Here is a 21,862-nt window from a genome sequence, read left to right as displayed (position 1 = left end):
AAAGAGTCAGGACAATGTTAGAGCAGAGAATATATGAAATGCCAGTAAATTTGAACATTTCTGTCAAGTGGACCATTTCCTAGCTCCTAAAGTTTACCAAAACTGACACAAGAGGAAATCATTTAAGGTCATCATGTCTGCCCTTGGCATTCTCGGAATGCCCTGGCCTCAGAATGCAGCCTCTGTAGTCCATGGTAACCTGCGGAGAAGGGGCGGGGCTGAGGGAGGTTGCAACACTGCCCTCACTGAGGGAGTGGGTGTGGCCATCTCTGTTGTGACTAAACAAAGGGCAGGGGAGCAGGGGGCCCAGGGCATGGCCCTCAGAGCCCGGCAGGCCCAGTGGAGTGTCACAAGCTTTTAGGCCCAGGACAAAGGGCGCTTTCTTTTTCTGCACAGCTGCCCAAACTCTCACCTTTCCACTCAGGCCGCCCTCTTACTTGAAGTGTGTGTGGAACCTGTCCGCCCAGTACACCTCCCTGCACAGCTAAGCATAGGTCTGGGCATCGTAGCTTCCTGCGAGTTGACCGAGGCTCACAGGCAGATGGGTCCATGGGACACACGCGGAGAGGCTCCTGCCCGGGCCACAGGACGCCCACGGCCCCTGCCCCAGATCGGGGGCCGCAAAGCAGCCATTTCTGAGTCCACTGCCTCTAGAGGGTGTATTGGACCAACACTTGTAGAAAACGGGGTCCTTGCGGGCCACTCATTGGAGGGACACAAATAAATCTTTGCCGACTTTCTGCTGAAACTTACGAGCGTTCACACCTAAGCCTCTTACAAGGTCAGCTGTTTAGCTAAACATGAGCTCATGATCTAAATTTACACAATAATGAAGAAAGCAGCTACAAGGGGAGACAATCAGCCAAAACCATCAATACCAGAATTAGATTCTCAAGGCCATCCATCAGATGAAGGAATAATCGGGTGCAAGGCAGAAAATATACATAAAACTGGAACTGAAACAAGGCACAAGGATGTTTTCAAAGACTGGTAGGTTCTCTAAAACATTTTTCAAGGACATGTCATTGATAAAGCTAAATACTCCAAGGTTGTGTAATACAACAGATTAATCATTGAGAAGAGTGAAATTATGCTGTTTTGAAAACGATGGCAGGTCAGATTTTCTGCCTAATTATATAAGAAGATTTCTCTAAAAAATACACATTATTTCAAAGACTTATTGGCTGTGAAATAAGTTAAGGGTATTTCAAATGGCTTGTCTGCAAAGAAAGGTGAGATGTAGGGAATCACAGAAAGTCGAGGGGAAAATAGGTCAATATATACATTGCTGTATGGTGAACTAAGCCTTAGGCCAGCAACAATGGAGAGGACCTGCCCCTTAGACACGTACAAGTAAGCTGGAATCTTCAAAAGTTCAAATCTTAATAAGTAAAAAGATTTATTAAAATGAATAAACAAGTGTTTTAATTGACATCAGAAGATGAAAACAATAAACCCTGAGAACATAGAAAAAAGATAAATAAAGATATGAGCAGAACTTAATACAACAGAAAACGTATAAAATTCAGGTGATTTAGTAAGTCCAAAGAATCTTCTTTGAAAAGATATAAAAGACACACTTTGATTAAGGAAAACCAAAACATAAGTAAAGAATATACAGAAAGAGTCAGGACAATGTTAGAGCAGAGAATATATGAAATGCCAGTAAATTTGAACATTTCTGTAAAGTGGACCATTTCCTAGCTCCTAATGTTTACCGACACTGACACAAGAGGAAATCATTTAAGGTCATCATGTCTGCCCTTGGCATTCTCGGAACGCCCTGGCCTCAGAATGCAGCCTCTGTAGTCCATGGTAACCTGCGGAGAGGGGGCGGGGCTGAGGGAGGTTGGAACACTGCCCACACTGAGGGAGTGGGTGTGGCCATCTCTGCTGTGACTGAAAAAGTGCAGGGGAGCAGGGGGCCCAGGGCAGGGCCCTCAGAGCCCGGCAGGCCCAGTGGAGTGTCAGAAGCTTTTAGGCCCAGGCCAAAGTGCGCCTTCTTTGTCTTCACAGCTGCCCAAACTCTCACCTTTCCACTCAGGCCACCCTCTTACTTGAAGTGTGTGTGGAACGTGTCCATGCATTACACCGCGCTGCACAGCTAAGCATAGTTCTGGGCATCGTAGCTTCCTGCCAGGTGACCGAAGTTCGCAGGCAGATGGGTCCCTGGGACACACTCGGAGAGGCTCCTGCCCGGGTCACAGGCCGCCCACTGCCCCTGCCCCAGATCGGGGGCCGCAAACCAGCCCTGTCTGAGTCCCCTGCCTCTAGAGGGAGTATTGGACCAACACTTGTAGAAAACGGGGTCCTTGCGGGCCACTCATTGGAGGGACACAAATAAATCTTTGCCGACTCTCTGCTGAAACTTACGAGCGTTCACACCTAAGCCTCTTACAAGGTCAGCTGTTTAGCTAAACATGAGTTCATGATCTAAATTTACACAATAATGAAGAAAGCATTCAGAAGGGGAGACAATCAGCCAAAAGCATCAATACCAGAATTAGATTCCCAAGGCCATCCATCAGATGTAGGAATAATCGGGTGCAAGGCAGAAAATATACATCAAACTGGAACTGAAACAAGGCACAAGGATGTTTTCAAAGACTGGTAGGATCTCTAAAACATTTTTCAAGGACATGTCATTGATAACGCTAAATACTCCAAGGTTGTGTAATACAACAGGTTAATCATGGAGAAGAGTGAAATTATGCTGTTTTGAAAACTATGGCAGGTCAGATTTTCTGCCTAATTATATAAGAAGATTTCTCTAAAAAATACACATTATTTCAAAGACTTATTGGCTGTGAAATAAGTTAAGGGTATTTCAAATGGCTTGTCTGCAAAGAAAGGTGAGATGTAGGGAATCACAGAAAGTCGAGGGGAAAATAGGTCAATATATACATTGCTGTATGTTGAACTAAGCCTTAGGCCAGCAACAATGGAGACGACCTGACCCTTAGAAACGTACAAGTAAGGTGGAATCTTCAAAAGTTCAAATCTTTATAAGTAAAAAGATTTATTAAAATGAATAACCAAGTGTTTTAATTGACATCAGAAGATGAAAACAATAAACCCTGAGAACATAGAAAAAAGATAAATAAAGATATGAGCAGAACTTAATACAACAGAAAACGTATAAAATTCAGGTGATTTAGTAAGTCCAAAGAATCTTCTTTGAAAAGATTTAAAAGACACACTTTGATTAAGGAAAACCAAAACATATGTAAAGAATATACAGAAAGAGTCAGGACAATGTTAGAGCAGACAATATATGAAATGCCAGTAAATTTGAACATTTCAGTAAAGTGGACCATTTCCTAGCTCCTAAAGTTTACCAACACTGACACAAGAGGAAATCATTTAAGGTCATCATGTCTGCCCTTGGCATTCTCGGAACGCCCTGGCCTCAGAATGCAGCCACTGTAGTCCATGGTAACCTGCGGAGAGGGGGCGGGGCTGAGGGAGGTTGGAACACTGCCCTCACTGAGGGAGTGGGTGTGGCCATCTCTGCAGTGACTGAACAAAGGGCAGGGGAGCAGGGGGCCCAGGGTAGGGCCCTCAGAGCCCGGCAGGCCCAGTGGAGTGTCACAAGCATTTAGGCCCAGGCCAAAGGGCGCCTTCTTTGTCTGCACAGCTGCCCAAACTCTCACCTTTCCACTCAGGCCGCCCTCTTACTTGAAGTGTGTGTGGAACGTGTCCGCGCAGTACACCGCGCTGCACAGCTAAGCATAGGTTTGGGCATCGTAGCTTCCTGCCAGGTGACCGAAGTTCGCAGGCAGATGGGACCCTGGGACACACGCGGAGAGGCTCCTGCCCGGGTCACAGGCCGCCCATTGCCCCTGCCCCAGATTTGGGGCCGCAAAGCAGCCCTGTCTGAGTCCCCTGCCTCTAGAGGGAGTATTGGACCAACACTTGTAGAAAACGGGGTCCTTGCGGGCCACTCATTGGAGGGACACAAATAAATCTTGGCCGACTTTCTGCTGAAACTTACGAGCGTTCACACCTAAGCCTCTTACAAGGTCAGCTGTTTAGCTAAACATGAGCTCATGATCTAAATTTACACAATAATGAAGAAAGAAGCTACAAGGCGAGACAATCAGCCAAAACCATCAATACCAGAATTAGATTTCCAAGGCCATCCATCAGATGAAGGAATAAATGAGTGCAAGGCAGAAAATATATTTAAAACTGGAACTGAAACAAGGCACAAGGATGTTTTCAAAGACTGGTAGGATCTCTAAAACATTTTTCAAAAACATGTCATTGATAAAGCTAAATACTCCAAGGTTGTGTAATACAACAGGTTAATCATTGAGAAGAGAGAAATTATGCTGTTTTGAAAATAATGGCAGGTCAGATTTTCTGCCTAATTATGTAAGAAGATTTCTCTAAAAAATACACATTATTTCAAAAACTTATTGGCTGTGAAATAAGTTAAGGGTATTTCAAATGGCTTCTCTGCAAAGAAAGGTGAGATGTAGGGAATCACAGAAAGTCGAGGGGAAAATAGGTCAATATATACATTGCTGTATGGTGAACTAAGCCTTAGGCCAGCAACAATGGAGAGGACCTGACCCTTAGACACGTGCAAGTAAGGTGGAATCTTCAAAAGTTCAAATCTTTATAAGTAAAAAGATATATTAAAATGAATAACCAAGTGTTTTAATTGACATCAGAAGATGAAAACTATAAACCCTGAGAACATAGAAAAAAGATAAATAAAGATATGAGCAGAACTTAATACAGCAGAAAACGTATAAAATTAAGGTGATTTACTAAGTCCAAAGAACCTTCTTTGAAAAGATTTAAAAGACACACTTTGATTAAGGAAAACAAAAACATATGTAAAGAATATACATAAAGAGTCAGGACAATGTTAGAGCAGAGAATATATGAAATGCCAGTAAATTTGAACATTTCGGTAAAGTGGGCCGTTTCCTAGCTCCTAAAGTTTACCAAAACTGACAGAAGAGGAAATCATTTAAGGTCATCATGTCTGCCCTTGGCATTCTCAGGACGTCCTGGCCTCTGAATGCAGCCTCTGTAGTCCATGGTAACCTGCGGAGAGGGGGCGGGGCTGAGGGAGGTTGTAACACTGCCCTCCCTGAGGGAGTGGGTGTGGCCATCTCTGCTGTGACTGAACAAAGGTCAGGGGAGCAGGGGGCCCAGGGCAGGGCCCTCAGAGCCCGGCAGGCACGGTGGAGTGTCACAAGCATTTAGGAACAGGCCAAAGGGCGCCTTCTTTGTCTGCAAAGCTGCCCAAACTCTCACCTTTCCACTCAGGCGCCCTCTTTCTTGAAGTGTGTGTGGAATGTGCCCACGCAGTACACCTCGCTGCACAGCTAAGCATAGGTCTGGGCATCGTAGCTTCCTGCCAGTTGACCGAGGTTTGCAGGGAGATGGGTACCTGGGACACACGCGGAGAGGCTCCTGCCCGGGTCACAGGCCGCCCACTGCCCCTGCCCCAGATCGGGGGCCGCAAAGCAGCCCTGTCTGAGTCCCCTGCCTGTAGAGGGAGTATTGGACCAACACTTGTAGAAAACGGGGTCCTTGTGGGCCACTCATTGGAGGGACACAAATAAATTTTGCCGACTCTCTGCTGAAACTTACGAGCGTTCACACCTAAGCCTCTTACAAGGTCAGCTGTTTAGCTAAACATGAGCTCATGATCTAAATTTACACAATAATGAAGAAAGCATCCAGAAGGGGAGACAATCAGCCAAAACCATCAATACCAGAATTAGATTCCCAAGGCCATCCATCAGATGTAGGAATAATCCGGTGCAAGGCAGAAAATATACATCAAACTGGAACTGAAACAAGGCACAAGGATGTTTTCAAAGACTGGTAGGATCTCTCAAACTTTTTTCAAGCACATGTCATTGATAACGCTAAATACTCCAAGGTTGTGTAATACAACAGGTTAATCATGGAGAAGAGTGAAATTATGCTGTTTTGAAAACTATGGCAGGTCAGATTTTCTGCCTAATTATATAAGAAGTTTTCTCTAAAAAATACACATTATTTCAAAGACTTCTTGGCTGTGAAATAAGTTAAGGGTATTTCAAATGGCTTGTCTGCAAAGAAAGGTGAGATGTAGGGAATCACAGAAAGTCGAGGGGAAAATAGGTCAATATATACATTGCTGTATGGTGAACTAAGCCTTAGGCCAGCAACAATGGAGACGACCTGACCCTTAGAAACGTACAAGTAAGGTGGAATCTTCAAAAGTTCAAATCTTTATAAGTAAAAAGATTTATTAAAATGAATAACCAAGTGTTTTAATTGACATCAGAAGATGAAAACAATAAACCCTGAGAACATAGAAAAAAGATAAATAAAGATATGAGCAGAACTTAATACAACAGAAAACGTATAAAATTCAGGTGATTTAGTAAGTCCAAAGAATCTTCTTTGAAAAGATTTAAAAGACACACTTTGATTAAGGAAAACCAAAACATAAGTAAAGAATATACAGAAAGAGTCAGGACAATGTTAGAGCAGAGAATATATGAAATGCCAGTAAATTTGAACATTTCGGTCAAGTGGACCATTTCCTAGCTCCTAAAGTTTACCAACACTGACACAAGAGGAAATCATTTAAGGTCATCATGTCTGCCCTTGGCATTCTCGGAACGCCCTGGCCTCAGAATGCAGCCTCTGTAGTCCATGGTAAACTGTGGAGAGGGGGCGGGGCTGAGGGAGGTTGGAACACTGCCCTCACTGAGGGAGTTGGTGTGGCCATCTCTGCTGTGACTGAACAAAGGGCAGGGGAGGAGGGGGCCCAGGGCAGGGCCCTCAGATCCCGGCAGGCCCAGAGGAGTGTCACAAGCTTTTAGGCCCAGGCCAAAGGGCGCCTTCTTTGTCTGCACAGCTGCCCAAACTCTCACCTTTCCACTCAGGCCGCCCTCTTACTTGAAGTGTGTGTCGAACGTGTCCGCGCACTACACCGCGCTGCACAGCTAAGCATAGGTCTGGGCATCGTAGCTTCCTGCCAGGTGACCGAAGTTCGCAGGCAGATGGGTCCCTGGGACACACGCGGAGAGGCTCCTGCCCGGGTCACAGGCTGCCCACATCCCCTGCCCCAGAGCGGGGGCCGCAAAGAAGCCCTGTCTGAATCCCCTGCCTCTAGAGGGAGTATTGGACCAACACTTGTAGAAAACGGGGTCCTTGCGGGCCACTCATGGGAGGGACACAAATAAATCTTTGCCGACTCTCTGCTGAAACTTACGAGCGTTCACACCTAAGCCTCTTACAAGGTCAGCTGTTTAGCTAAACATGAGCTCATGATCTAAATTTACACAATAATGAAGAAAGCAGCCAGAAGGGGAGACAATCAGCCAAAAGCATCAATACCAGAATTAGATTCCCAAGGCCATCCATCAGATGTAGGAATAATCGGGTGCAAGGCAGAAAATATACATAAAACTGGCACTGAAACAAGGCACAAGGATGTTTTCAAAGACTGGTAGGATCTCTAAAACATTTTTCAAGGACATGTCATTGATAAAGCTAAATACTCCAAGGTTGTGTAATACAACATATTAATCATTGAGAAGAGTGAAATTATGCTGTTTTGAAAACTATGGCAGGTCAGATTTTCTGCCTAATTATATAAGAAGATTTCTCTAAAAAATACACATTATTTCAAAGACTTATTGGCGGTGAAATAAGTTAAGGGTATTTCCAATGGCTTGTCTGCAAAGAAAGGTGAGATGTAGGGAATCACAGAAAGTCGAGGGGAAAATAGGTCAATATATACATTGCTGTATGGTGAACTAAGAGTTAGTCCAGCAACAATGGAGAGGACCTGACCCTTAGACACGTACAAGTAAGCTGGAATCTTCAAAAGTTCAAATCTTATAAGTAAAAAATTTATTAAAATGAATAACCAAGTGTTTTAATTGACATCAGAAGATGAAAACAATAAACCCTGAGAACATAGAAAAAAGATAAATAAAGATATGAGCAGAACTTAATACTACAGAAAACGTATAAAATCCAGGTGATTTAGTAAGTCCAAAGAATCTTCTTTGAAAAGATTTAAAAGACACACTTTGAATAGGGAAAACAAAAACGTAATTAAAGAATATACAGAAAGAGTCAGGACAATGTTAGAGCAGAGAATATATGAAATGCCAGTAAATTTGAACATTTCTGTCAAGTGGACCATTTCCTAGCTCCTAAAGTTTACCAAAACTGACACAAGAGGAAATCATTTAAGGTCATCATGTCTGCCCTTGGCATTCTCGGAATGCCCTGGCCTCAGAATGCAGCCTCTGTAGTCCATGGTAACCTGCGGAGAAGGGGCGGGGCTGAGGGAGGTTGCAACACTGCCCTCACTGAGGGAGTGGGTGTGGCCATCTCTGTTGTGACTAAACAAAGGGCAGGGGAGCAGGGGGCCCAGGGCATGGCCCTCAGAGCCCGGCAGGCCCAGTGGAGTGTCACAAGCTTTTAGGCCCAGGCCAAAGGGCGCTTTCTTTTTCTGCACAGCTGCCCAAACTCTCACCTTTCCACTCAGGCCGCCCTCTTACTTGAAGTGTGTGTGGAACCTGTCCGCCCAGTACACCTCCCTGCACAGCTAAGCATAGGTCTGGGCATCGTAGCTTCCTGCGAGTTGACCGAGGCTCACAGGCAGATGGGTCCATGGGACACACGCGGAGAGGCTCCTGCCCGGGCCACAGGACGCCCACGGCCCCTGCCCCAGATCGGGGGCCGCAAAGCAGCCCTTTCTGAGTCCACTGCCTCTAGAGGGTGTATTGGACCAACACTTGTAGAAAACGGGGTCCTTGCGGGCCACTCATTGGAGGGACACAAATAAATCTTTGCCGACTTTCTGCTGAAACTTACGAGCGTTCACACCTAAGCCTCTTACAAGGTCAGCTGTTTAGCTAAACATGAGCTCATGATCTAAATTTACACAATAATGAAGAAAGCAGCTACAAGGGGAGACAATCAGCCAAAACCATCAATACCAGAATTAGATTCTCAAGGCCATCCATCAGATGAAGGAATAATCGGGTGCAAGGCAGAAAATATACATAAAACTGGAACTGAAACAAGGCACAAGGATGTTTTCAAAGACTGGTAGGTTCTCTAAAACATTTTTCAAGGACATGTCATTGATAAAGCTAAATACTCCAAGGTTGTGTAATACAACAGATTAATCATTGAGAAGAGTGAAATTATGCTGTTTTGAAAACTATGGCAGGTCAGATTTTCTGCCTAATTATATAAGAAGATTTCTCTAAAAAATACACATTATTTCAAAGACTTATTGGCTGTGAAATAAGTTAAGGGTATTTCAAATGGCTTGTCTGCAAAGAAAGGTGAGATGTAGGGAATCACAGAAAGTCGAGGGGAAAATAGGTCAATATATACATTGCTGTATGGTGAACTAAGCCTTAGGCCAGCAACAATGGAGAGGACCTGCCCCTTAGACACGTACAAGTAAGCTGGAATCTTCAAAAGTTCAAATCTTAATAAGTAAAAAGATTTATTAAAATGAATAAACAAGTGTTTTAATTGACATCAGAAGATGAAAACAATAAACCCTGAGAACATAGAAAAAAGATAAATAAAGATATGAGCAGAACTTAATACAACAGAAAACGTATAAAATTCAGGTGATTTAGTAAGTCCAAAGAATCTTCTTTGAAAAGATTTAAAAGACACACTTTGATTAAGGAAAACCAAAACATAAGTAAAGAATATACAGAAAGAGTCAGGACAATGTTAGAGCAGAGAATATATGAAATGCCAGTAAATTTGAACATTTCTGTAAAGTGGACCATTTCCTAGCTCCTAATGTTTACCGACACTGACACAAGAGGAAATCATTTAAGGTCATCATGTCTGCCCTTGGCATTCTCGGAACGCCCTGGCCTCAGAATGCAGCCTCTGTAGTCCATGGTAACCTGCGGAGAGGGGGCGGGGCTGAGGGAGGTTGGAACAGTGCCCACACTGAGGGAGTGGGTGTGGCCATCTCTGCTGTGACTGAAAAAGAGCAGGGGAGCAGGGGGCCCAGGGCAGGGCCCTCAGAGCCCGGCAGGCCCAGTGGAGTGTCAGAAGCTTTTAGGCCCAGGCCAAAGTGCGCCTTCTTTGTCTGCACAGCTGCCCAAACTCTCACCTTTCCACTCAGGCCACCCTCTTACTTGAAGTGTGTGTGGAACGTGTCCATGCAGTACACCGCGCTGCACAGCTAAGCATAGTTCTGGGCATCGTAGCTTCCTGCCAGGTGACCGAAGTTCGCAGGCAGATGGGTCCCTGGGACACACTCGGAGAGGCTCCTGCCCGGGTCACAGGCCGCCCACTGCCCCTGCCCCAGATCGGGGGCCTCAAACCAGCCCTGTCTGAGTCCCCTGCCTCTAGAGGGAGTATTGGACCAACACTTGTAGAAAACGGGGTCCTTGCGGGCCACTCATTGGAGGGACACAAATAAATCTTTGCCGACTCTCTGCTGAAACTTACGAGCGTTCACACCTAAGCCTCTTACAAGGTCAGCTGTTTAGCTAAACATGAGTTCATGATCTAAATTTACACAATAATGAAGAAAGCATCCAGAAGGGGAGACAATCAGCCAAAACCATCAATACCAGAATTAGATTCCCAAGGCCATCCATCAGATGTAGGAATAATCGGGTGCAAGGCAGAAAATATACATCAAACTGGAACTGAAACAAGGCACAAGGATGTTTTCAAAGACTGGTAGGATCTCTAAAACATTTTTCAAGGACATGTCATTGATAACGCTAAATACTCCAAGGTTGTGTAATACAACAGGTTAATCATGGAGAAGAGTGAAATTATGCTGTTTTGAAAACTATGGCAGGTCAGATTTTCTGCCTAATTATATAAGAAGATTTCTCTAAAAAATACACATTATTTCAAAGACTTATTGGCTGTGAAATAAGTTAAGGGTATTTCAAATGGCTTGTCTGCAAAGAAAGGTGAGATGTAGGGAATCACAGAAAGTCGAGGGGAAAATAGGTCAATATATACATTGCTGTATGTTGAACTAAGCCTTAGGCCAGCAACAATGGAGACGACCTGACCCTTAGAAACGTACAAGTAAGGTGGAATCTTCAAAAGTTCAAATCTTTATAAGTAAAAAGATTTATTAAAATGAATAACCAAGTGTTTTAATTGACATCAGAAGATGAAAACAATAAACCCTGAGAACATAGAAAAAAGATAAATAAAGATATGAGCAGAACTTAATACAACAGAAAACGTATAAAATTCAGGTGATTTAGTAAGTCCAAAGAATCTTCTTTGAAAAGATTTAAAAGACACACTTTGATTAAGGAAAACCAAAACATATGTAAAGAATATACAGAAAGAGTCAGGACAATGTTAGAGCAGACAATATATGAAATGCCAGTAAATTTGAACATTTCAGTAAAGTGGACCATTTCCTAGCTCCTAAAGTTTACCAACACTGACACAAGAGGAAATCATTTAAGGTCATCATGTCTGCCCTTGGCATTCTCGGAACGCCCTGGCCTCAGAATGCAGCCACTGTAGTCCATGGTAACCTGCGGAGAGGGGGCGGGGCTGAGGGAGGTTGGAACACTGCCCTCACTGAGGGAGTGGGTGTGGCCATCTCTGCTGTGACTGAACAAAGGGCAGGGGAGCAGGGGGCCCAGGGCAGGGCCCTCAGAGCCCGGCAGGCCCAGTGGAGTGTCACAAGAATTTAGGCCCAGGCCAAAGGGCGCCTTCTTTGTCTGCACAGCTGCCCAAACTCTCACCTTTCCACTCAGGCCGCCCTCTTACTTGAAGTGTGTGTGGAACGTGTCCGCGCAGTACACCGCGCTGCACAGCTAAGCATAGGTTTGGGCATCGTAGCTTCCTGCCAGGTGACCGAAGTTCGCAGGCAGATGGGACCCTGGGACACACGCGGAGAGGCTCCTGCCCGGGTCACAGGCCGCCCACTGCCCCTGCCCCAGATTGGGGGCCGAAAATCAGCCCTGTCTGAGTCCCCTGCCTCTAGAGGGAGTATTGGACCAACACTTGTAGAAAACGGGGTCCTTGCGGGCCACTCATTGGAGGGACACAAATAAATCTTGGCCGACTTTCTGCTGAAACTTACGAGCGTTCACACCTAAGCCTCTTACAAGGTCAGCTGTTTAGCTAAACATGAGCTCATGATCTAAATTTACACAATAATGAAGAAAGAAGCTACAAGCCGAGACAATCAGCCAAAACCATCAATACCAGAATTAGATTTCCAAGGCCATCCATCAGATGAAGGAATAAATGAGTGCAAGGCAGAAAATATATTTAAAACTGGAACTGAAACAAGGCACAAGGATGTTTTCAAAGACTGGTAGGATCTCTAAAACATTTTTCAAAGACATGTCATTGATAAAGCTAAATACTCCAAGGTTGTGTAATACAACAGGTTAATCATTGAGAAGAGAGAAATTATGCTGTTTTGAAAATAATGGCAGGTCAGATTTTCTGCCTAATTATGTAAGAAGATTTCTCTAAAAAATACACATTATTTCAAAAACTTATTGGCTGTGAAATAAGTTAAGGGTATTTCAAATGGCTTGTCTGCAAAGAAAGGTGAGATGTAGGGAATCACAGAAAGTCGAGGGGAAAATAGGTCAATATATACATTGCTGTATGGTGAACTAAGCCTTAGGCCAGCAACAATGGAGAGGACCTGACCCTTAGACACGTGCAAGTAAGGTGGAATCTTCAAAAGTTCAAATCTTTATAAGTAAAAAGATATATTAAAATGAATAACCAAGTGTTTTAATTGACATCAGAAGATGAAAACTATAAACCCTGAGAACATAGAAAAAAGATAAATAAAGATATGAGCAGAACTTAATACAACAGAAAACGTATAAAATTAAGGTGATTTACTAAGTCCAAAGAACCTTCTTTGAAAAGATTTAAAAGACACACTTTGATTAAGGAAAACAAAAACATATGTAAAGAATATACATAAAGAGTCAGGACAATGTTAGAGCAGAGAATATATGAAATGCCAGTAAATTTGAACATTTCGGTAAAGTGGGCCATTTCCTAGCTCCTAAAGTTTACCAAAACTGACAGAAGAGGAAATCATTTAAGGTCATCATGTCTGCCCTTGGCATTCTCAGGACGTCCTGGCCTCTGAATGCAGCCTCTGTAGTCCATGGTAACCTGCGGAGAGGGGGCGGGGCTGAGGGAGGTTGTAACACTGCCCTCCCTGAGGGAGTGGGTGTGGCCATCTCTGCTGTGACTGAACAAAGGTCAGGGGAGCAGGGGGCCCAGGGCAGGGCCCTCAGAGCCCGGCAGGCACGGTGGAGTGTCACAAGCATTTAGGAACAGGCCAAAGGGCGCCTTCTTTGTCTGCAAAGCTGCCCAAACTCTCACCTTTCCACTCAGGCGCCCTCTTTCTTGAAGTGTGTGTGGAATGTGCCCACGCAGTACACCTCGCTGCACAGCTAAGCATAGGTCTGGGCATCGTAGCTTCCTGCCAGTTGACCGAGGTTTGCAGGGAGATGGGTACCTGGGACACACGCGGAGAGGCTCCTGCCAGGGTCACAGGCCGCCCACTGCCCCTGCCCCAGATCGGGGGCCGCAAAGCAGCCCTGTCTGAGTCCCCTGCCTGTAGAGGGAGTATTGGACCAACACTTGTAGAAAACGGGGTCCTTGTGGGCCACTCATTGGAGGGACACAAATAAATTTTGCCGACTCTCTGCTGAAACTTACGAGCGTTCACACCTAAGCCTCTTACAAGGTCAGCTGTTTAGCTAAACATGAGCTCATGATCTAAATTTACACAATAATGAAGAAAGCATCCAGAAGGGGAGACAATCAGCCAAAACCATCAATACCAGAATTAGATTCCCAAGGCCATCCATCAGATGTAGGAATAATCGGGTGCAAGGCAGAAAATATACATCAAACTGGAACTGAAACAAGGCACAAGGATGTTTTCAAAGACTGGTAGGATCTCTCAAACTTTTTTCAAGCATATGTCATTGATAACGCTAAATACTCCAAGGTTGTGTAATACAACAGGTTAATCATGGAGAAGAGTGAAATTATGCTGTTTTGAAAACTATGGCAGGTCAGATTTTCTGCCTAATTATATAAGAAGATTTCTCTAAAAAATACACATTATTTCAAAGACTTCTTGGCTGTGAAATAAGTTAAGGGTATTTCAAATGGCTTGTCTGCAAAGAAAGGTGAGATGTAGGGAATCACAGAAAGTCGAGGGGAAAATAGGTCAATATATACATTGCTGTATGTTGAACTAAGCCTTAGGCCAGCAACAATGGAGACGACCTGACCCTTAGAAACGTACAAGTAAGGTGGAATCTTCAAAAGTTCAAATCTTTATAAGTAAAAAGATTTATTAAAATGAATAACCAAGTGTTTTAATTGACATCAGAAGATGAAAACAATAAACCCTGAGAACATAGAAAAAAGATAAATAAAGATATGAGCAGAACTTAATACAACAGAAAACGTATAAAATTCAGGTGATTTAGTAAGTCCAAAGAATCTTCTTTGAAAAGATTTAAAAGACACACTTTGATTAAGGAAAACCAAAACATAAGTAAAGAATATACAGAAAGAGTCAGGACAATGTTAGAGCAGAGAATATATGAAATGCCAGTAAATTTGAACATTTCGGTCAAGTGGACCATTTCCTAGCTCCTAAAGTTTACCAACACTGACACAAGAGGAAATCATTTAAGGTCATCATGTCTGCCCTTGGCATTCTCGGAACGCCCTGGCCTCAGAATGCAGCCTCTGTAGTCCATGGTAAACTGCGGAGAGGGGGCGGGGCTGAGGGAGGTTGGAACACTGCCCTCACTGAGGGAGTGGATGTGGCCATCTCTGCTGTGACTGAACAAAGGGCAGGGGAGGATGGGGCCCAGGGCAGGGCCCTCAGAGCCCGGCAGGCCCAGTGGAGTGTCACAAGCTTTTAGGCCCAGGCCAAAGGGCGCCTTCTTTGTCTGCACAGCTGCCCAAACTCTCACCTTTCCACTCAGGCCGCCCTCTTACTTGAAGTGTGTGTCGAACGTGTCCGCGCACTACACCGCGCTGCACAGCTAAGCATAGGTCTGGGCATCGTAGCTTCCTGCCAGGTGACCGAAGTTCGCAGGCAGATGGGTCCCTGGGACACACGCGGAGAGGCTCCTGCCCGGGTCACAGGCTGCCCACATCCCCTGCCCCAGAGCGGGGGCCGCAAAGAAGCCCTGTCTGAATCCCCTGCCTCTAGAGGGAGTATTGGACCAACACTTGTAGAAAACGGGGTCCTTGCGGGCCACTCATGGGAGGGACACAAATAAATCTTTGCCGACTCTCTGCTGAAACTTACGAGCGTTCACACCTAAGCCTCTTACAAGGTCAGCTGTTTAGCTAAACATGAGCTCATGATCTAAATTTACACAGTAATGAAGAAAGCAGCCAGAAGGGGAGACAATCAGCCAAAAGCATCAATACCAGAATTAGATTCCCAAGGCCATCCATCAGATGTAGGAATAATCGGGTGCAAGGCAGAAAATATACATAAAACTGGCACTGAAACAAGGCACAAGGATGTTTTCAAAGACTGGTAGGATCTCTAAAACATTTTTCAAGGACATGTCATTGATAAAGCTAAATACTCCAAGGTTGTGTAATACAACATATTAATCATTGAGAAGAGTGAAATTATGCTGTTTTGAAAACTATGGCAGGTCAGATTTTCTGCCTAATTATATAAGAAGATTTCTCTAAAAAATACACATTATTTCAAAGACTTATTGGCGGTGAAATAAGTTAAGGGTATTTCCAATGGCTTGTCTGCAAAGAAAGGTGAGATGTAGGGAATCACAGAAAGTCGAGGGGAAAATAGGTCAATATATACATTGCTGTATGGTGAACTAAGAGTTAGTCCAGCAACAATGGAGAGGACCTGACCCTTAGACACGTACAAGTAAGCTGGAATCTTCAAAAGTTCAAATCTTATAAGTAAAAAATTTATTAAAATGAATAACCAAGTGTTTTAATTGACATCAGAAGATGAAAACAATAAACCCTGAGAACATAGAAAAAAGATAAATAAAGATATGAGCAGAACTTAATACAACAGAAAACGTATAAAATTCAGGTGATTTAGTAAGTCCAAAGAATCTTCTTTGAAAAGATTTAAAAGACACACTTTGATTAAGGAAAAGCAAAACATAAGTAAAGAATATACAGAGAGTCAGGACAATGTTAGAGCAGAGAATATATGAAATGCCAGTAAATTTGAACATTTCTGTAAAGTGGACCATTTCCTAGCTCCTAAAGTTTACCAACACTGACACAAGAGGAAATCATTTAAGGTCATCATGTCTGCCCTTGGCATTCTCGGAACGCCCTGGCCTCAGAATGCAGCCTCTGTAGTCCATGGTAACCTGCGGAGAGGGGGCGGGGCTGAGGGAGGTTGGAACACTAACCTCACTGAGGGAGTGGGTGTGGCCATCTCTGCTGTGACTGAACAAAGGGCAGGGGTGCAGGGGGCCCAGGGCAGGGCCCTCAGAGCCCGACAGGCACAGTGGAGTGTCACAAGCTTTTAGGCCCAGGACAAAGGGCGCCTTCTTTGTCTGCACAGCTGCCCAAACTCTCAACTTTCCACTCAGGCCGCCCTCTTACTTGAAGTGTGTGTGGAACGTGTCCGCGCAGTACACCGCGCTGCACAGCTAAGCATAGGTCTGGGCATCATAGCATCCTGCCAGATGACCGAAGTTCGCAGGCAGATGGGTCCCTGGGACACACGCGGAGAGGCTCCTGCCCAGGTCACAGGCCGCCCACTGCCCCTGCCCCAAATCGGGGGCCGCAAAGCAGCCCTGTCTGAGTCCCCTGCCTCTACAGGGAGTATTGGACCAACACTTGTAGAAAACGGGGTACTTGCGGGCCACTCATGGGAGGGACACAAATAAATCTTTGCCGACTCTCTGCTGAAACTTACGAGCGTTCACACCTAAGCCTCTTACAAGGTCAGCTGTTTAGCTAAACATGAGCTCATGATCTAAATTTACACAATAATGAAGAAAGCAGCCAGAAGGGGAGACAATCAGCCAAAACCATCAATACCAGAATTAGATTCCCAAGGCCATCCATCAGATGTAGTAATAATCGGGTTCAAGGCAGAAAATATACATAAAACTGGAACTGAAACAAGGCACAAGGATGTTTTCAAAGACTGGTAGGATATCTAAAACATTTCTCAAGGACATGTCATTGATAAAGCTAAATACTCCAAGGTTGTGTAATACAACAGATTAATCATTGAGAAGAGTGAAATTATGCTGTCTTGAAAACTATGGCAGGTCAGATTTTCTGCCTAATTATATAAGAAGATTTCTCTAAAAAATACACATTATTTCAAAGACTTCTTGGCTGTGAAATAAGTTAAGGGTATTTCAAATGGCTTGTCTGCAAAGAAAGGTGAGATGTAGGGAATCACAGAAAGTCGAGGGGAAAATAGGTCAATATATACATTGCTGTATGTTGAACTAAGCCTTAGGCCAGCAACAATGGAGACGACCTGACCCTTAGAAACGTACAAGTAAGGTGGAATCTTCAAAAGTTCAAATATTTATAAGTAAAAAGATTTATTAAAATGAATAACCAAGTGTTTTAATTGACATCAGAAGATGAAAACAATAAACCCTGAGAACATAGAAAAAAGATAAATAAAGATATGAGCAGAACTTAATACAACAGAAAACGTATAAAATTCAGGTGATTTAGTAAGTCCAAAGAATCTTCTTTGAAAAGATTTAAAAGAAACACTTTGATTAAGGAAAACCAAAACATAAGTAAAGAATATACAGAAAGAGTCAGGACAATGTTAGAGCAGAGAATATATGAAATGCCATTAAATTTGAACATTTCTGTCAAGTGGCCCATTTCCTAGCTCCTAAAGTTTACCAACACTGACACAAGAGGAAATCATTTAAGGTCATCATGTCTGCCCTTGGCATTCTCGGAACGCCCTGGCTTCAGAATGCAGCCTCTGTAGTCCATGGTAACCTGCGGAGAGGGGGCGGGGCTGAGGGAGGGTGGAACACTGCCCTCACTGAGGGAGTGGGTGTGGCCATCTCTGCTGTGACTGAACAAAGGGCAGGGGAGCAGGGGGCCCAGGGCAGGGCCCTCAGAGCCCGGCAGGCCCAGTGGAGTGTCACAAGCTTTTAGGCCCAGGCCAAAGGGCGCCTTCTTTGTCTGCACAGCTGCCCAAACTCTCACCTTTCCACTCAGGCCGCCCTCTTACTTGAAGTGTGTGTGGAACGTGTCCGCGCACTACACCGCGCTGCACAGCTAAGCTTAGGTCTGGGCATCGTAGCTTCCTGCCAGGTGACCGAAGTTCGCAGGCAGATGGGTCCCTGGGACAAACGCGGAGAGGCTCCTGCCAGGGTCACAGGCCGCCCACAGCCCCTGCCCCAGATCGGGGGCCGCAAAGAAGCCCTGTCTGAATCCCCTGCCTCTAGAGGGAGTATTGGACCAACACTTGTAGAAAACGGGGTCCTTGCGGGCCACTCATGGGAGGGACACAAATAAATCTTTGCCAACTCTCTGCTGAAACTTACGAGCGTTCACACCGAAGCCTCTTACAAGGTCAGCTGTTTAGCTAAACATGAGCTCATGATCTAAATTTACACAATAATGAAGAAAGCAGCCAGAAGGGGAGACAATCAGCCAAAACCATCAATACCAGAATTAGATTCCCAAGGCCATCCATCAGATGTAGGAATAATCGGGTGCAAGGCAGAAAATATACATAAAACTGGAACTGAAACAAGGCACAAGGATGTTTTCAAAGACTGGTAGGATCTCTAAAACATTTTTCAAGGACATGTCATTGATAAAGCTAAATACTCCAAGGTTGTGTAATACAACAGATTAATCATTGAGAAGAGTGAAATTATGATGTTTTGAAAACTATGGCAGGTCAGATTTTCTGCCTAATTATATAAGAAGATTTCTCGAAAAAATACACATTATTTCAAAGACTTATTGGCGGTGAAATAAGTTAAGGGTATTTCCAATGGCTTGTCTGCAAAGAAAGGTGAGATGTAGGGAATCACAGAAAGTCGAGGGGAAAATAGGTCAATATATACATTGCTGTATGGTGAACTAAGCCTTAGGCCAGCAACAATGGAAAGGACCTGACCCTTAGACACGTACAAGTAAGCTGGAATCTTCAAAAGTTCAAATCTTTATAAGTAAAAAGATTTATTAAAATGAATAACCAAGTGTTTTAATTGACATCAGAAGATGAAATCAATAAACCCTGAGAACATAGAAAAAAGATAAATAAAGATATGAGCAGAACTTAATACAACAGAAAACGTATAAAATTCAGGTGATTTAGTAAGTCCAAAGAATCTTCTTTGAAAAGATTTAAAAGACACACTTTGATTAAGGAAAACCAAAACATAAGTAAAGAATATACAGAAAGAGTCAGGACAATGTTAGAGCAGAGAATATATGAAATGCCAGTAAATTTGAACATTTCGGTAAAGTGGACCATTTCCTAGCTCCTAAAGTTTACCAACACTGACACAAGAGGAAATCATTTAAGGTCATCATGTCTGCCCTTGGCATTCTCGGAACGCCCTGGCTTCAGAATGCAGCCTCTGTAGTCCATGGTAACCTGCGGAGAGGGGGCGGGGCTGAGGGAGGTTGGAACACTGCCCTCACTGAGGGAGTGGGTGTGGCAATCTCTGCTGTGACTGAACAAAGGGCAGGGGAGCAGGGGGACCAGGGCAGGGCCCTCAGAGCCCGGCAGGCCCAGTGGAGTGTCACAAGCTTTTAGGCCCAGGCCAAAGGGCGCCTTCTTTGTCTGCACAGCTGCCCAAACTCTCACCTTTCCACTCAGGCCGCCCTCTTACTTGAAGTGTGTGTGGAACGTGTCCGCGCAGTACACCGCGCTGCACAGCTAAGCATAGGTTTGGGCATCGTAGCTTCCTGCCAGGTGACCGAAGTTCGCAGGCAGATGGGACCCTGGGACACACGCGGAGAGGCTCCTGCCCGGGTCACAGGCCACCCACTGCCCCTGCCCCAGATTGGGGGCCGCAAAGCAGCCCTGTCTGAGTCCCCTGCGTCTAGAGGGAGTATTGGACCAACACTTGTAGAAAACGGGGTCCTTGCGGGCCACTCATTGGAGGGACACAAATAAATCTTGGCCGACTTTCTGCTGAAACTTACGAGCGTTCACACCTAAGCCTCTTACAAGGTCAGCTGTTTAGCTAAACATGAGCTCATGATCTAAATTTACACAATAATGAAGAAAGAAGCTACAAGGCGAGACAATCAGCCAAAACCATCAATACCAGAATTAGATTTCCAAGGCCATCCATCAGATGAAGGAATAAATGAGTGCAAGGCAGAAAATATATTTAAAACTGGAACTGAAACAAGGCACAAGGATGTTTTCAAAGACTGGTAGGATCTCCAAAACATTTTTCAAAGACATGTCATTGATAAAGCTAAATACTCCAAGGTTGTGTAATACAACAGGTTAATCATTGAGAAGAGTGAAATTATGCTGTTTTGAAAATAATGGCAGGTCAGATTTTCTGCCTAATTATGTAAGAAGATTTCTCTAAAAAATACACATTATTTCAAAGACTTATTGGCTGTGAAATAAGTTAAGGGTATTTCAAATGGCTTGTCTGCAAAGAAAGGTGAGATGTAGGGAATCACAGAAAGTCGAGGGGAAAATAGGTCAATATATACATTGCTGTATGGTGAACTAAGCCTTAGGCCAGCAACAATGGAGAGGACCTGACCCTTAGACACGTGCAAGTAAGGTGGAATCTTCAAAAGTTCAAATCTTTATAAGTAAAAAGATATATTAAAATGAATAACCAAGTGTTTTAATTGACATCAGAAGATGAAAACTATAAACCCTGAGAACATAGAAAAAAGATAAATAAAGATATGAGCAGAACTTAATACAGCAGAAAACGTATAAAATTAAGGTGATTTACTAAGTCCAAAGAACCTTCTTTGAAAAGATTTAAAAGACACACTTTGATTAAGGAAAACAAAAACATAAGTAAAGAATATACATAAAGAGTCAGGACAATGTTAGAGCAGAGAATATATGAAATGCCAGTAAATTTGAACATTTCGGTAAAGTGGGCCGTTTCCTAGCTCCTAAAGTTTACCAAAACTGACAGAAGAGGAAATCATTTAAGGTCATCATGTCTGCCCTTGGCATTCTCAGGACGTCCTGGCCTCTGAATGCAGCCTCTGTAGTCCATGGTAACCTGCGGAGAGGGGGCGGGGCTGAGGGAGGTTGTAACACTGCCCTCCCTGAGGGAGTGGGTGTGGCCATCTCTGCTGTGACTGAACAAAGGTCAGGGGAGCAGGGGGCCCAGGGCAGGGCCCTCAGAGCCCGGCAGGCACGGTGGAGTGTCACAAGCATTTAGGAACAGGCCAAAGGGCGCCTTCTTTGTCTGCAAAGCTGCCCAGACTCTCACCTTTCCACTCAGGCGCCCTCTTTCTTGAAGTGTGTGTGGAACGTGCCCACGCAGTACACCTCGCTGCACAGCTAAGCATAGGTCTGGGCATCGTAGCTTCCTGCCAGTTGACCGAGGTTTGCAGGGAGATGGGTACCTGGGACACACGCGGAGAGGCTCCTGCCCGGGTCACAGGCCGCCCACTGCCCCTGCCCCAGATCGGGGGCCGCAAAGCAGCCCTGTCTGAGTCCCCTGCCTGTAGAGGGAGTATTGGACCAACACTTGTAGAAGACGGGGTCCTTGTGGGCCACTCATTGGAGGGACACAAATAAATTTTGCCGACTCTCTGCTGAAACTTACGAGCGTTCACACCTAAGCCTCTTACAAGGTCAGCTGTTTAGCTAAACATG

The sequence above is a fragment of the Mesoplodon mirus genome, assembly GCF_964341445.2.
Source record: "Mesoplodon mirus genome assembly, chromosome: 1".
Lineage (NCBI taxonomy): Eukaryota > Metazoa > Chordata > Mammalia > Artiodactyla > Ziphiidae > Mesoplodon > Mesoplodon mirus.
This window is presented reverse-complemented; position numbering follows the sequence as displayed.